At 35.0% G+C, this 15115-nt stretch overlaps 1 protein-coding gene across 3 annotated transcripts in view; it reads left to right on the plus strand.

The window, feature by feature from the left end:
* METTL15 (methyltransferase like 15) overlaps positions 1 to 15115 on the plus strand; it is a 201529-nt gene that overhangs the window by 183245 nt on the left and 3169 nt on the right. The window lies entirely within an intron of this gene.

Here is a 15115-nt window from a genome sequence, read left to right on the forward strand (position 1 = left end):
TAATTGAGGTCCCTGATACCGTTGAGAATTCAATGAAAACCCTGGATTATCTCCACATAAAACTACATACACACCCAAAATCTTACAAAGTTTTTAGGGTGTTCATATAATCTCCACACTTAGAATACAGTTTATGGTGCATCTTGATCTTTGGGACTGGAAGAATACCTCTCATTTAGTGGATTTTCCCTTTACCGCCTGCTGTGAACCAGGCTTTAACCTGGCACTGAGGATTTGAAGAAAGATAATAAAATACCTTTGGATCTTTTAGAGTCTAGTAGATGTTAATAGACCAATAATGTAGAATGGCTATAGTTGAAATAGGTATAAAAAGATAATTGCAAAAGCTTCCTGGAGAAGATGCCACATTTGTGAGCATTAGGGATGAATAGACATAAACTATAAGAGGGAGAAAGGCATTTTAGACTATGAAGAGAGCAAGGATCACTGCCCTGTCATTGCTAAAACTGTGTTTATAAGAAGTCCACAATATCAAATGTATAGAAAATCTTTAAATGTTACAATATTTCTCAAGAAGTTTTAAAGAAAAAATAAAAGGAGCTGGGTTTAATTTTCCAAGATTTTAGCCAACAGAGCCCTTTTTGCTAATTGTATATAAACTTGTGCCCTCATTTTGCTTAGCAAGAGAATATTAAGCACTAATTTTTGGAACATAAAAACAACTATAAAGCGCTCCTTTCCTAGCAAGTGAGTCAGGAAAAGCCCAGTCTGTACTGCATTGGATGAGTCTAGATTCTTAATCAAAAATATGTAATCAGTACTTGTCCAAAAGTCTTTTTGATGATGCCAGCAGTAGTAACTTTCTTTTTTAGACACCCTATCAAGAAAGCTGATGAAAAGAAGAGGCAAATTTACAGTCTAATAACCTGAGCTAACAATATGTTATTTTCAATAGAATGAAAAGGACAAAAGCTTAAGGTATTCATTACCGTTCCCAGGGTAAGAGACCAGGGCAGTTGCCGCCTTCACCAGATGTGCTGTCTTTAGGCCTCACAATGCACATCTCCCCAAGGGAAAAGTGGAGAGAAAGCCAAACTCCTGCAACTTGATGCAAAGTGATTTGGGTTCCATTACAACATGTCTCAGTAAAAGGCTATTCAGGCTTAGAGTAAAGATTCTACCCTCATTTTCTCCCAGAAAATGAGATTGTTATATAAAGCACTAGACCTAGAATCAGAACTTCTGGAAATCATTCTGAGCCATGTGCTTTCATCTTAACTTCCTTAAATTCTAATGAGGGAAAAGGAGATGAGATGGATTGGTCAATGTACCATCTTAAAATTCTTGCTTTGTTTTGACCACGTGTAAAGACAAGAAGACTCAAGAACATCCTCAGGAAACTGAAAAATAAACACCTATCTAATAAATTGAGTTAAAAAAACAAAAAACAAAAACAAGACAAAAAACAAATAAAAAACTAATGCTAATCTGGCCTTCCCTCTCTTCTGGAGGAGTTACATTCATTCTGTATTATAAAAGGAATGGTTGTAGGGATGGGCTCCATATTAAAAATGCCAATTTCCATTTGAGTCCTGTGAAGTTGGGAAGTGACCTTTAACCCTCAGTTTTACACCTTTTAATAGAAATGAGAATATCTACCTCATCTCAGAATTATTATAAGGACTTAATGACATAATTAAGATATGTAAGGAATAATTAACACCAAACATACTTTAAGTATTTTCCTACCCAGAAAACAAATCCTATGGAATGGGTAGTTCATATTGAAAATTAAGGTTTTTATCAGAAAGTTTGGAAGTGCTAGGTAAACAAAGTTTTAGCAGTTATATTCAGAGCTTTACCACGTTAGTGGACATTGTGAATCACCAGAGGAGTGTAGCTGGCTGCATTTCTCAGACATTACTTGCCAATAGACATTTTGGTATTTGGTTGGGGAGTGAAGGTGCTATATAGTTAACAAGGTCATTATCCCCAGAACAGTAGATTGGAAAATGCTGTCTACACAGTGGTCAAGATTGTTTTGTTTTTTTTTTTTTTTTTTTTCCTTTTTGTTCCCTTAATAGTGTGTACAGTTCTTGTTTTTAGCCCTCCTCACAATATTTACATATCATTCTCATTGGGTTTGAATTTCTTGAGCACAGGGACTGCAATGCCTTCATAAACATTTTAATCCCCGATGTTTAGTATACTGTGAATAATAAATAATGTCTGAATGAATGAAGGATGCATTATTCAGGATGCAGTTACTGAATTTTACCAAATATTGCTGATGCCAATTTTAATTGAAACAATTTATGTTAGCTTCAGAGTTCACACAACTAATAAATGGACTAAATAAATTTGGGTCCTGGATTTCTGAAAACAAAGCGCATGATTTTTTTTTAAATTTTATTTATTTATTTGACAGAGAGAGAGAGAGATCACAAGTAAGCAGAGCAGCAGGCAGAGAGAGGGGGGAAGCAGGCTCCCTGCTGAGAAGAGACCCTGATGCGGGGCTCGATCCCAGGACCCTGAGACCATGACCTGAGCTGAAGGCAGAGGCTTAACCCACTGAGCCACCCAGGCGCCCCCAAAGCGCATGATTTAAAATGATTCATGAATATAGTTCATCCTTGTGGAAGTATGCTCAAGAAAGATGTCCAATGCAGAAAGGTGCTCCATGAAAACTAGAGCAAAGGAAGAAGGAAAGAATGGACACAAAAAAATATCGTGTGCTCAAGATGCCAGAAGACAAGTTGTATATGTGGATGGCAAAAGAAGTCTAAAAGTTTAATAATGGGACATAATCTGGCCAGGTGAATGTAATGCAACCTAGAAGGTTTAGGTTAGTTAAGATAGGGCTCTTACAGTTTTTAACATCAATCATTAAACAGTCAAGGTCAAACTAGAAAGTAAGTTTTAAATAATTTCTCATTTTTTATAAGATTTTATTTATTTGAGAGACCACACATGAGAGGCGGGTAGAGGAGAGAGAAGCAGGTTCCCCACTGAGTAGAGGCTTGATCCCAGGACCCTGAGATCATGACCCAGTCCGAAGGCAGATGCCTAACTGACTGAGCCAGCCAGGTATCCCTGATTTTTCATATCTATACCATACTGTCTTCATAGTCGTAAGGCCTAAATGCCACTTTGTAAACTTAGAAGTGCACCATTAATTTGTACAAAAGGAAAATTTTATACTTCATTCTGGATACTGAAGTCTTTTAATCTGATGCCTAAATCCAATGAGCATGACTCAAATGCTTCAGAGGTTTTCAACAGCCCTCTACCCTACCTACTCTCCTATTAGTCCAGGATGAAAATATAATTAGTTTGGTAGAATCTTCAAATTAACATATCACATCCCCTCCTCACCTACTCCATTGTACAACTGAAAAGAGTAAATAAATAAATGGATGAATGGCATTCATAAAGTGACTATACAGAGTACGTGCTTCTGAACATTTTCTTTATTTGATCTTTATAATAATCCTGTGAAAAGTGTTATTATCTCATGTTTTAGTGGGAAAGCAAACTTCAAAGTTCAGTGTTATTGTCCCATATCAAACAGCTGTTAAAAAGTAAAAGATCTGATCATTGAACGTAGTTTCTCCTTTCCATAGCCCAGTACCATTTCTATTACAGGATGTGGTGTAAATATAAGTATTGTCATTTCTTATGCTTTTCCATATGGATGTTTAAAGTGCATATGTGTAAGCATAGTACTCATACAAACAGCCTGACCACAATTTAGGTGAAGACAACTATTAAAGGAAATGTAAAATACTAATGGAAATACTATGTTCCCTAGATGGATTTTATGATAATGTAAATTTTATTCAAATCAGTTTAGAAATTCAGTGCAATTTTAATCAAAATATTTGTTATGTACTTCATTGATCATTTCTAATTTTAATTTAGAATAATAAATCCATGAGAATACCCAAGGAAGTTTTTTAAGGAAGGATAATGGTGAGGTTAGGAGAGTTTGTATCATCTGATAGCAAAACATACTGGGGAAGAAAAACAACAATAATAATTTGGTATTGGCAAAAAAAAAAAATAGAAAAATACATCACTGGAACACAGTTGAGAATCCAGAGGTTCTATTTGTGTCTAAAAATGTGTATAATCAAAGTGGTACTTGAAGTGAGTAGGGAAATAATGTACAACTTAATAGGACAGTTGGCTATATGATTTTCAAAAAGATGAAGTTAGATACCTGCCTCATACCATACTAAAAATAAATTTTCTGTGGATTAAATATTTAAATATAAGAAATAAAACTAGAAATATACCAGAAAAGATAGAGTTGATTAAATCTACATAATGTTGGAGTGGGGAGAACTTTCCTAAACTTGATAAAATCTAAACGATATGAAAAAAATCTGTATACTCTTTTAATTTCTGTATGGCAAAAAAAGTCCACAAAGTAAAAAGACAGTCACAGTCCCCGAAAAATAACTTGCAACTATACATGAGAGAAAATGGTTAATATCCTTATTTTATAAATAGCTCTTCTAAATCAATAAAGAAAAAACAACATCATAATAAGAACTGGACAAAAGGTTTGTTCAGTCAATCCATAGCTGAAATCCAGTGGCCATTATATTTGAAAGGATGCCCCATTCTACTAATTGCTAAAGAAATGCAAATAAATTAAATAACTGTAAACTATCATTTGCTCACTATTTTGGGCTAATTAAGGTTAAAAAGCGTGCTAGTTTTAGTAGTAGTGTAGATGGGGGGAGATGGGCTCTCTCCTGTACTTTTGATGGAAATAAGTTGAGAGAGTAAATTTAGAAGTATCGATCCAAATTTAAATGCACACAAAGTCTTTGACCTAAATACTCTAATCCTATAGACTACTATCATAGGCTTAAATAGTTACAGATATTTTTCCCACAATGTTGCTGTCTTTTTACTTTGTAGAGTTTTTCTCCCACACAGAAATTTAAAATGTGTAATTCACATGTTTACTGCAACATTTTTGTGATAGCAAAAATAGAGAACATCCTAAATGTTGCTGTGATAGCAACAGGAACTCCACCAGAGTAGAGATTGCCTCTGTTTAATTACTATTCTGGCTCCACACCACAAACCACAAACATTTGTTAATGAATGTACAAAATGGAGTATAATGCAACTGTACAACTGAAATTTTTAAGTGAGATAAGTAAACAAAGCAAGTTGCAGGTTATTGTGCAGATCATTCCCTCCTTACAAATATATCCATAGGTATATTTATATACAAAGTGTCATATATATTTATCAAGAAGAAGTTATAAAATATACCTTTTATTTACTTCTTGGGGAGGGATTTAAAGAGTAATGACATTAATGTTTTACTACATCCACAACTGGTATTTCTTCCTGCTTTTGTTTTTGTTTTTGCTTTTATAAACAATGACTATGTTTATAACTTTAAAGTACAAATGCAGTCATTCTTTAAATCCACCAAGTCTTCTTGGTGCAAAGGATTTATGGCAGTGAACAAACAGTTGTTTTCACTGAGCATATCAGCTAGTAGAGGAAGACAGGTGGTAAACAAGTAAATGTTTGTCCCTGGTTAAGATATTATGAAAAAAATTAAATAGTGTAAGGCAACTTTAGTGACAGGCTGCTACTTTTCATAACTAGTAGTTAAAGACAACCTTTCTAATTCTGTGATTTTTAAAAAATTTATTTATTTATTTATTTATTTATTTATTTATTTATTTATTTATTTGAGAGAGAGTACACAAGCAAGAGGAAGGGGCAGAGAGAGAGGGAGAAGAAGGGAGCCCATGTGGGGCACCATGTGGAGCTCAATGTGGGGCTCAATTCCAGGAACCTGAGATCATGACCTGAGCCAAAGGCAGATGCTTAGCCAACTGAGCCACTCAGGCACCACTAATTCTGTGATGTTTAAGAAGAGACCAGAATTAAGTAGGGAATAAGCCATCCAGGTATTTGAAGGCAGATTTTCAAGGTACAGGTCAAAGAACCTAGGCAGGACCATGCCATGGTTCAGTTAAGGACCATGCCATGGTTCATTTAAGAACCATGTTTCCTGACAGAGCTCAAGGTCAGGAGGGTGAGGTCAGAGAAATGGGGGTGGTAGGAAGCAATGGCTGCATATGACATAGACACATTTGGCCAAGGTAAGAACTTCAATTTCTATTTCATGTGATAGGAAGACACCAGAAGTGTTGAACAGTATAATCACATGATCTAATTGTTATATGAAAAGGACTGGTCTGGTGGCTGTGTGGAGAAGGTGATGATGGCTTGGATTAGGGTGATAGCAGTACAATTGGTGAGAAATTGTGGGGTTCTCAATGCAGTTCAGACACAGAGCCATCAAAAATAGCTGATATGAGAGAAAGGAAAGAGTAAGAATATGAGACTGTCTGAAACTTTAAAAATCCTGCAACAACAAACCTGATTTGGAATGTGAGAATGGTGTGACTCTTATGAGGCAAAACTCTTAACAGTTTCCTTGAACAGCTAGGATCAGTCTCTATGTTAGGAATTTTTTCAACATTACTGTGAGAGGTAAGTACCAAATAATGTAAAATTGAATTGAAATTACAACTCATTTCCCCATAGTGGATTTAATATACATTTATTTTTAACTATACATTTTTTATTTTTTTTTAATTTTATGTTATTTTTTTTCAGTGTTCCAAAATTCATTGTTTACCACACCCAGTGCTGCATGCAATACATGACCTCCATAATACCGTCAGTCTCACCCAATCCCCCACGCCCCTCCCCTCCAAAACCCTCAGTTTGTTTCTCAGAGTCCAAAGTCTCTCATGGTTTGTCTTCCCCTCCGATTTCCCCCAACTCACTTCTTCTCTCCATCTCCCAATCTTCCATGTTTTCCTTATGCTTCACAAGTAAGTGAAACTATATGATAATTGACTCACTCTTCTTGACTTATTTCACTCAGCATAATCTCTTCCAGTCCCACCCATGTTGATACAAAAGTTGGGTGTTCATCCTTTCTGATGGAGGCATTAGTACTCCATTGTGTATATGAACCATATCTTCTTTATCCATTCATCTGTTGGAGGGCATCTTGGTTCTTTCCACTGTTTGGCGGCCGTGGCCATTGCTGCTATGAACTTTGGGGTACAGGTGGCCCTTCTTTTCACTACATCTGTATCTTTGAGGTAAATACTCAGTAGTGCAATTGCAGGGTCATAGGGTAGCTCTATTTTTAATTTCTCATTAGCCATTAGGGAGATTCAAATCAAAGCCACATTGAGATACCACCTTACACCAGTTAGAATGGCCAAAATTAGCAAGACAGTAAACAGCAAGTGTTGGAGAGGATGTGGAGAAAGGGGAACCCTCTTACACTGTTGGTGGAAATGCAAGTTGGTGCAGCCACTTTGGAAAATAGTGTGGAGATCCCTTAAGTATACATTTTTTGAAGTGTACTTAGTGTACTTAACTTGAAAACACCTTGCTATTAAATGTCATGTTTTAATTCCTTTTTGTAGTCAGTTTTACTGACATAATTTTGCTATTATATAAAGTATTAAAAGGATAAAAAAAAACAACCTCAGAACATTAAAAAAATACTGTTAGGGGGTGTCTGGGTGGCTCATTCGGTTGAGTGTCTGCCTTCAGCTCAGGTCATGATCCTAAGACCCTGGGATTGAGCCTCACATCGTGTTCCCTGCTCAGCAGGGAGTCCGCTTCTCCCTCTCTGTCTGCCCCTCTCCTTATGTTTGCGCTCTCTTGCTCTCTCTCAAAATAAGTAAATAAAATCTTAAAAAAAAAAAACCGTATTAGGAGGGAAACAGTTCTGCTATTTTGAAGAATTGAGAAAATTTGTGGTTTGGATTTCATAGGTGTTAAGTGAAATAAAGCGTTAGAGAATATCTCAACAATATTGTGCACTAATCTTTGTGGAAAAAATTTGAGCTGAAATCACTGAAGGTCTTGATGACCATTACATTCTCATGTCTTATTTTATTCTGTAAAAGAACTATGCAAAAAAGTTCATCTTGCATGTTGGCTTATTTCAGTTAATAAAGGCTTGCAGTTTTGCATTTCTGGATGTTAAAGTTATTTGCAGATGCTCTGTTGCATGTGCAAATAATTGATTCATTAAGAACATTTCCAGCCAGTATCAATTATCATTAAATAAATTAAATACATTTGAGATAACAAAATTGCTAGCAAATTTGAGAGTTCATTTACCACATTAAAATCATAATTCGGGGGACGCCTGGGTGGCTCAGTTGGTTGGGCGGCTGCCTTCGGCTCAGGTCATGATCCCGGTGTCCTGGGATCGAGTCCCACATCGGGCTCCTTGTTTGGCGGGGAGCCTGCTTCTCCCTCTGCCTGCCACTCTGTCTGCCTGTGCTCGCTCGCTCTCCTCTCTCTCTGACAAATAAAATCTTTAAAAAAAAAAAAATCATAATTCGGTACCTACATTCACATTTGGCCAAAAAGTAGGACATTTCATGACATTATTTGAAAATTCAGTTGATGATGTTTTCTGTGACTAAAAAATCCTCTTCATTTAGCCATTCATTGATGTGACTGAACATTATACTCTTCATACATCCATCTAATGATATGAAAGAAACTGTTTGTAATAATGATCCTGGATTTTTATTCACTTATCGATTTATTTTTTTCATTCATTATCTATTTATTTTCAACAAACATTTACTGAGTGTTTACTATAGTAGTTCTTAATCTTGGCTGCAATCAAAATCCTCTGTGAAGGTTTTTGTAAGTAGTGATTACTGTGTAATAAACCCCTGAAACTGATTCCATAGGTCTGGACTGGGGCCAGGCATCTTTATTTTTTCAAAGGCTCCACAGGTGACTGATCACAAGCTTTTCTGTTAAGTACAAGGGATATGAAGAGTGATCATGAAATAGCTCCCGTTCAGAAGTCAAGGTACTGAGACAGACAAATAAACTGGTAATTGCAGTGGAGTGTGACAAGTGTACACCTCTTCCCACTTAGAACTCATATACATTAGCCTTGTATTGACTAAGTCCACTGGTAGACTTGAAAACACAAAAAAGAGATTTTTCTCTAAGCACCAAATCAAATGAGTCCGTGTTTTCTGTCTTACCTACTATGCCTTAATCAAATGAATTAGCCATACAAGATCTGTGACTAAAATCAGGAAATGGAAGAGTAGAGAGGACCAATTTCTGTCTCTGATAAGAGGATATGGGATATGAGAAAGAGGTGGAAGGAGAAAGAAGGGTTGAAGAACAGTGAGCTCCTCAAGGGCAAGTCCCAGGTCTCATTAATATTTTTCTTCCTTTGGCCTAATTTAGAGTCCAACAGATATCCCCACATAGTCTCTACTCACCTAGGAGATCTCTGTCCCTTGTTCTCTGACCAGTGACTTACACAAGCAAACCCACTTTTGCTACCTAATAGGCACATGTCATTTACTGATTATCTTTAAACTTTCTAATTTAGATAAAAACACCTTGTTTAATCCTTGATAGTAGGATTGTCTTTTCTTGTCTTCTTTTCTATCTGTACTATTGCCAGTTGACATTTGTTTTTGTTTTTTTACTATTTTAATTTCCATTACTATATGCCATTTAAATTCTTTTGTTTTTTTTTTCTTTTTAATTTCATTCTATAAAATCTGCATTGTCAACCTTTCATCCTATAAGTTACAGAAACAAAAGTGCCAGTTTATAAAGGAAGGGTATCCCTGGAAATTGAGCTTATCTAAAATAGGGCAGGATATGTACTTTTGATCCCCAGAGCAGCATCAAAAAGCTCCGCAGAACACATTGCCCATTGTAGTCCTTTATCATCTTCTGGTCCATGAAGTTGTGACTTGCAGAGCTGATAGGACCACATCTGGAAATTCTATCGAGGAAACCCATTGCACAGAGTCCAGATTAGGATTCCCTAAACAAAAAATAAAAAAGCCCCAGAAGAAAAGCTTTTCATGGTTTGGAGTTATCCTATTATCTTTTAAGACCTTTCTAAATAAAATGGGAAGCTCTTATTTTCTTTCTTCATTATATGACATTAGACCTTATAAAGAAAAAATAGATCACAGTGGTGTTAATTTTTCAGCTGCAGATTCATAGGCAGTGTGGATATATTTAAATGAATATTAATTATATAAATGAAGTTGCATCATATGAAATATGAATAAATTCTCACTTTATGTAAAATAGTTTGAAATAAAAACAGATCCCCTCAATTAAAAGAACTAGCCAGGAATCTCAGTTTCACAGCTAGCTGGCTGAATAAATTATAAACTGTAATTCTGCCACAGGAAGGTGTCATTTTAGCTGGTAAAGAGAAATGCCTACCATACTTTTTTTTATGTCAAATGAACCAATGCTATTGTTTATATTAGGATTTACATGGTGATTTCAGATATTATTTTAACATTTTCTATTTTCATTATTTTTTGAAAATACAATCATTGACAATATCAAGCAAATGCTATTAAGTTTTCTGCCTTTCTGTTATTTCATTAAATTGGTTAATGTATAGACAGGTATGGCTAATTTAGTGCTGTTAATAATCACATCCTCAAATGTATATCTTTGAAATGTGATAAAATGCCAAGAATGCTAAGCAAATACCATGTTGATCCATCCATTTAATTTCTGCAAAATTTTAGAGATAATGTTATAAAACAAAATTTTAAAGCATTAAAGCAGAAACATGCTTCATTATTTGTTGCTTCATGTGCTCCATTGATGTTTATGTCCTATTTTACAAAAAAAAATGTAAATTGAAATTTATTTTATAATACATTTTTTCTTTGAGAAAATTAGTGTTGAATTATGCGAGGTTTAAATCTTGCAAGTCTTTAGGAATACACCCTTGCTGAAGCACCCTAGACTCTAAAATATGAAGAGTTGCATATTTGTTTAGCTCTTAGGATGCTGTAGAACACATTTCCCAGTGACCAAAACTCTTTCTGTGGAAGATGGGGAAATTGATTAGCAAATCAGCTTTGACTTGATGCTTTGTTTCTGAGAGACCTGCTTGTTAGTCGATAAATTGTCTAACATCTAACATTTTCGAGCCTTTCAGCAAAGCAGTTTTTGTGGATGAAAGAGTGAACCCATACCATGGATTTGGTTAACTTAAAACAGCCAGGTACTCAACTCTCTGGTATAAGTATAGATATTATTTCTTTCATTCTCTGATCCAGTTTCCTAAGAAGATTAATCAAATTTGCCTTAATGTACTACTGGACCTAAAGGTTACTAAAATGTGAACTAAGGTATCAGCCTTGTATAATTTACTTTCCTGTAAGAAGCATGCCAGTGAGACTCAAGAGCCAGGATTGCAGCCATACTCTCTGATCTTCATCCATAGGATATCTGGACCACAAGGATTACATCTCTATGGGATAATATTCTTTAGGAACAAAAATTTTAAGACATGATTAATCAAAAAAATTAAGTAGAAAATTCCTGTATAAGTTAATTGAACATTATACTTTAATATCATATTTGTATGCCAATGGAGTAAGTCTAAGGAAAATTATATTTATTAATTTATTTAAAAATCAACATTTTTTGTTCATCCCTATTCTTGAAAACTAGGTGAAGCTTGTCTGTTTTGAAGTGCATATTTTAAAATGTAAATAGTATCATACATGCATCATTCTCTAATTTTCTTCTTTTACGTATTCTAGGTCCATTGATAAATATATTCTACATATTCTAGATATATGATTTGCAATTTATTCTCCATTCTTTTGCTTGTCTTTTCACTTTCTTGATGGTGTCCTTTGAATAATAAAATTAATTTTGATGAAGTATAATTCTCTTTTATTGCTTGTGATTTGAGTATCATAGCTAAGACTTTTTTGTCAAATTCAAAGTCATTAATATTTATCCCTGTGTTTTCTTTCTAAGACAGAATTCTTTCTAATAATTTTATAGTGTTCTTACATTTATGTCTTTGATCCATTTTTGAGTTCATTTTTCTGTGTGATTTAAGGGTCCAACTCCATTTTTTAGCATATGACTATCTATCTAGTTGTCCTATTTGTTCAGTTGACCATTCTTTCCCTGTTGAATGGCTTTGACACAACTGTCAAAAATCAGTTGCTCAGGGGTGCCTGGGTGGCTCAGTGGGTTGAGCCTCTGCTTTCGGCTTGGGTCATGATCTCCGGGTCCTGGGATCGGGCTCCGCATTGGACTCTCTGCTCCGTGGGGAGCCTGCTTCCCCCTCTCTGTCTGCCTGCCTCTCTGCCTACTTGTGATCTCTCTCTCTGTGAAATTAATAAGGGAAATCTAAAAAAAAAAAAAAAAAGTTGCTCATAGACTTACGGGTTTATTTCTGGGCTTTCAGTTATATTCCATTTATCTCTGGGTCAGCTGTTAATCCAGCACCACACTGTCTAATTACCATTGTTTTTTAGAAAGTTTTGAAATTCTTAAGTGTGAATCCTCCTTCTTCATTCTCTTCCTCTCACTGCCTCTCTCCGACCCAGGATCATTTTGGCTGTTCTGAGTTTCTTACAATTCCATGAGAATTTTCGAATTAGCTTGTCAATTTGTATAAAAAAGTCAGCTGGGGTCTGATAGAGATTGCAATTTGGAGAAGTATTGCCATCTTAAATAATGTAAAAAAAGAAAAAAAAAAAACACTGTTTGCAGCTTCCACAATGTAAGGTTTACCTTTTGTTAACTTTATTCCTAAGTATTTGACTCTTTGATGTCATTGTAAATTAAATTTTTTTTAATTTCTTTTTTGGGTTGTTAATTATTAAGGATAGAAACACAACTGATTTTTGCATGTTAATTTTATATACTGCTGCTTTTTCTCAATCCATTTGTTCTCATAGGGTTTGTGTAAATGTGTTTGTGTATATCTAATCTTTAGTGTTTTCTATATATAAGACCCTGTCCTCTGTAAACAGAGATAATTTTACTTCTTCCTTTCCAATTTGGATGCCTTTTACTTGTTTTTTTTTTTTCTTGTCTAGTCAGACAATTGCTCTGACTAGAACTTTCAGTACTGTGTTGAATAGAAGTGGTGAAAATAAGGATCCTTGTCTTATTCATGATCTTTGAGGAAAAGCTTTCAGTCTTTCATCTTTAAGTATAATATTAGCTTTGGGTTCTCATATATGGGCTTCATTATGTTGAGGTACTTTCCTTCTATTCCTAGTTCATGAGTGTTTTTATTGTGAAAGGGTGTTGAATTTCTTCAGGTGCTTTATTCTGCATCAATTGACATAATCATGTGGGTTTTTTCCTTCATTCTATCAATGTATGTGACATACTACATTGAATAATTTTCATCTGTTGAACCATCCTTGGTCATGACCGTCCTACTTTTTCATGGCTTATAATCCTTTTAAAGATTTTTTTTTTTTTTATTTGACAGAGAGAAATCACAAGTAAGCAGAGAGGCAGGCAGAGAGAGAGGAGGAAGCAGGCTCCCTGCTGAGCAGAAAGCCCGATGTGGGGCTCGAACCCAGGACCTGGGATCATGACCTGAGCCGAAGGCAGCGGCCTAACCCACTGAGCCACCCAGGCGCCCCTTATAATCCTTTTAATATGTTGCTGAATTCAGTTTGCTAGTATTTTGTTGAGGATTTTAATGTTTAGATTCGTAAGAGATAACTGGTCTGTGATTTCCTTGTGATGCCTTTGGTTTTAGTTTCATAGTAATACTGGCCTCATAAAGTAATTTGAGAAGTGTTCCCTTTTCTTCAGTTTTTTTGAAGAATCTGTGAAGTAATGTTTCTAATTATTAGAGTGCTTGGCAGAATTCAGCAGTGAGGACATCTGGCCCTGGACTTTTTCTTTGTGGGTTGCTTTTGATTACTGACTTAATCCTTTCACTTATAATCGTTCTATTCAGATTATCTATTTCTTCTTGGGTCAGTTTTAGTAATTTGTTTCTTTCTAGGATTTAGCAGTTCTAATGGATGTGTAGTGGTATTTCATTGTGGTTTTAATTTGCATTTTTATGGCTAATGATGAACATCTTTACATATGTTTTGATTATATAACTTTTGTGAAGTGTTTGTTCAAATTTTCGAATATAGGTGGTTTGGCTTCTTATTAAGTTGTGAGGTTTCCTTACATATTCTGGGTAAGAGTTTTGTCAGATATGCATTTTAGGTTTAGTGTTTACTCTTGCGTACAGTGTGCAGTAAGAGTTGAAGTTCATCTTCATTTGTGATAGTCACTTCCATTGAAAATCTGTTCTTTCTCCATTGAACTAACTTAACAATTTGATTAAAAAAATCAGTTGTTTTTATAAATGTTTGTCTTTTTCAGAGATGTCCAATTTTGAGACCTATGTTATTTGGCTCATATGCATTTACAGTTGTATCTTCCTACTGTATTGACCTTTTTCTCAATAGGAAATGTTTCTCTTTGGGTCCTAGGAGTTCTCCTTTTTAAGAGTATGATTTTTATAATATTAATATGATCACTCTTTTTATGCTTCTGTCTTTGTGGTGTATCTTTTCACAGCCTTTTGCTCACTTTTACTCTTATCTGTATTTTCATATTTAAAGTATATTTCTGTTGGGGGTGCCTGAGTGCTTCAGGTCATGATCCCAGGATCCTGGGATCCAGCCCTGCATAGGGCAGCAGGGAGTCTGCTTCTCCCTTCCCCTCTGCCTGCTGCTCCCCCTGCTTGTGCTCTCTCTGTCAAATAAATAAAATCTTAAGAAAAATAAAAAATAAAGTACATTTCTGTAAATTTCTGTAGAAAATGTATAGTTAGGTCCTGCTGTTCTTTAGTCAGAAAACCTCATTTATATTGGAGTATTTAGTACATTTGTATTTAATGTAGTTGATATACTTGGTTTTTACTGTCTGCCATTTTACTGTTCATCTTCTCTTTGTCTCATTTCTATTTTCTTGTTCTCTTCTGCCATCTTTTATGTTAAGCAATATTTTTTGTGTGTACTCTTTTTATTCTCTATGAGGTTATTAGCTTTATTTCTTTGCATTACTTTTATTGATTGCTCTAGGGACCAAAACTTGCAACTTTAACTTTTCAGTACAACATATGAACCTTGCAAAAATATAGTTGCATTTAGCCACTCTAATCCTTTGTACAAATCTATACCTATATTCTAATGTATATAAATGTAAAAAATATTATAATTTCACTTTAGGAGTCCTGCCTTTTAAAGAAATTAAGAGAACTCATAGAGAG

Source organism: Lutra lutra, chromosome 10 (genome assembly GCF_902655055.1).
Source record: "Lutra lutra chromosome 10, mLutLut1.2, whole genome shotgun sequence".
In the NCBI taxonomy this organism is placed as follows: domain Eukaryota; kingdom Metazoa; phylum Chordata; class Mammalia; order Carnivora; family Mustelidae; genus Lutra; species Lutra lutra.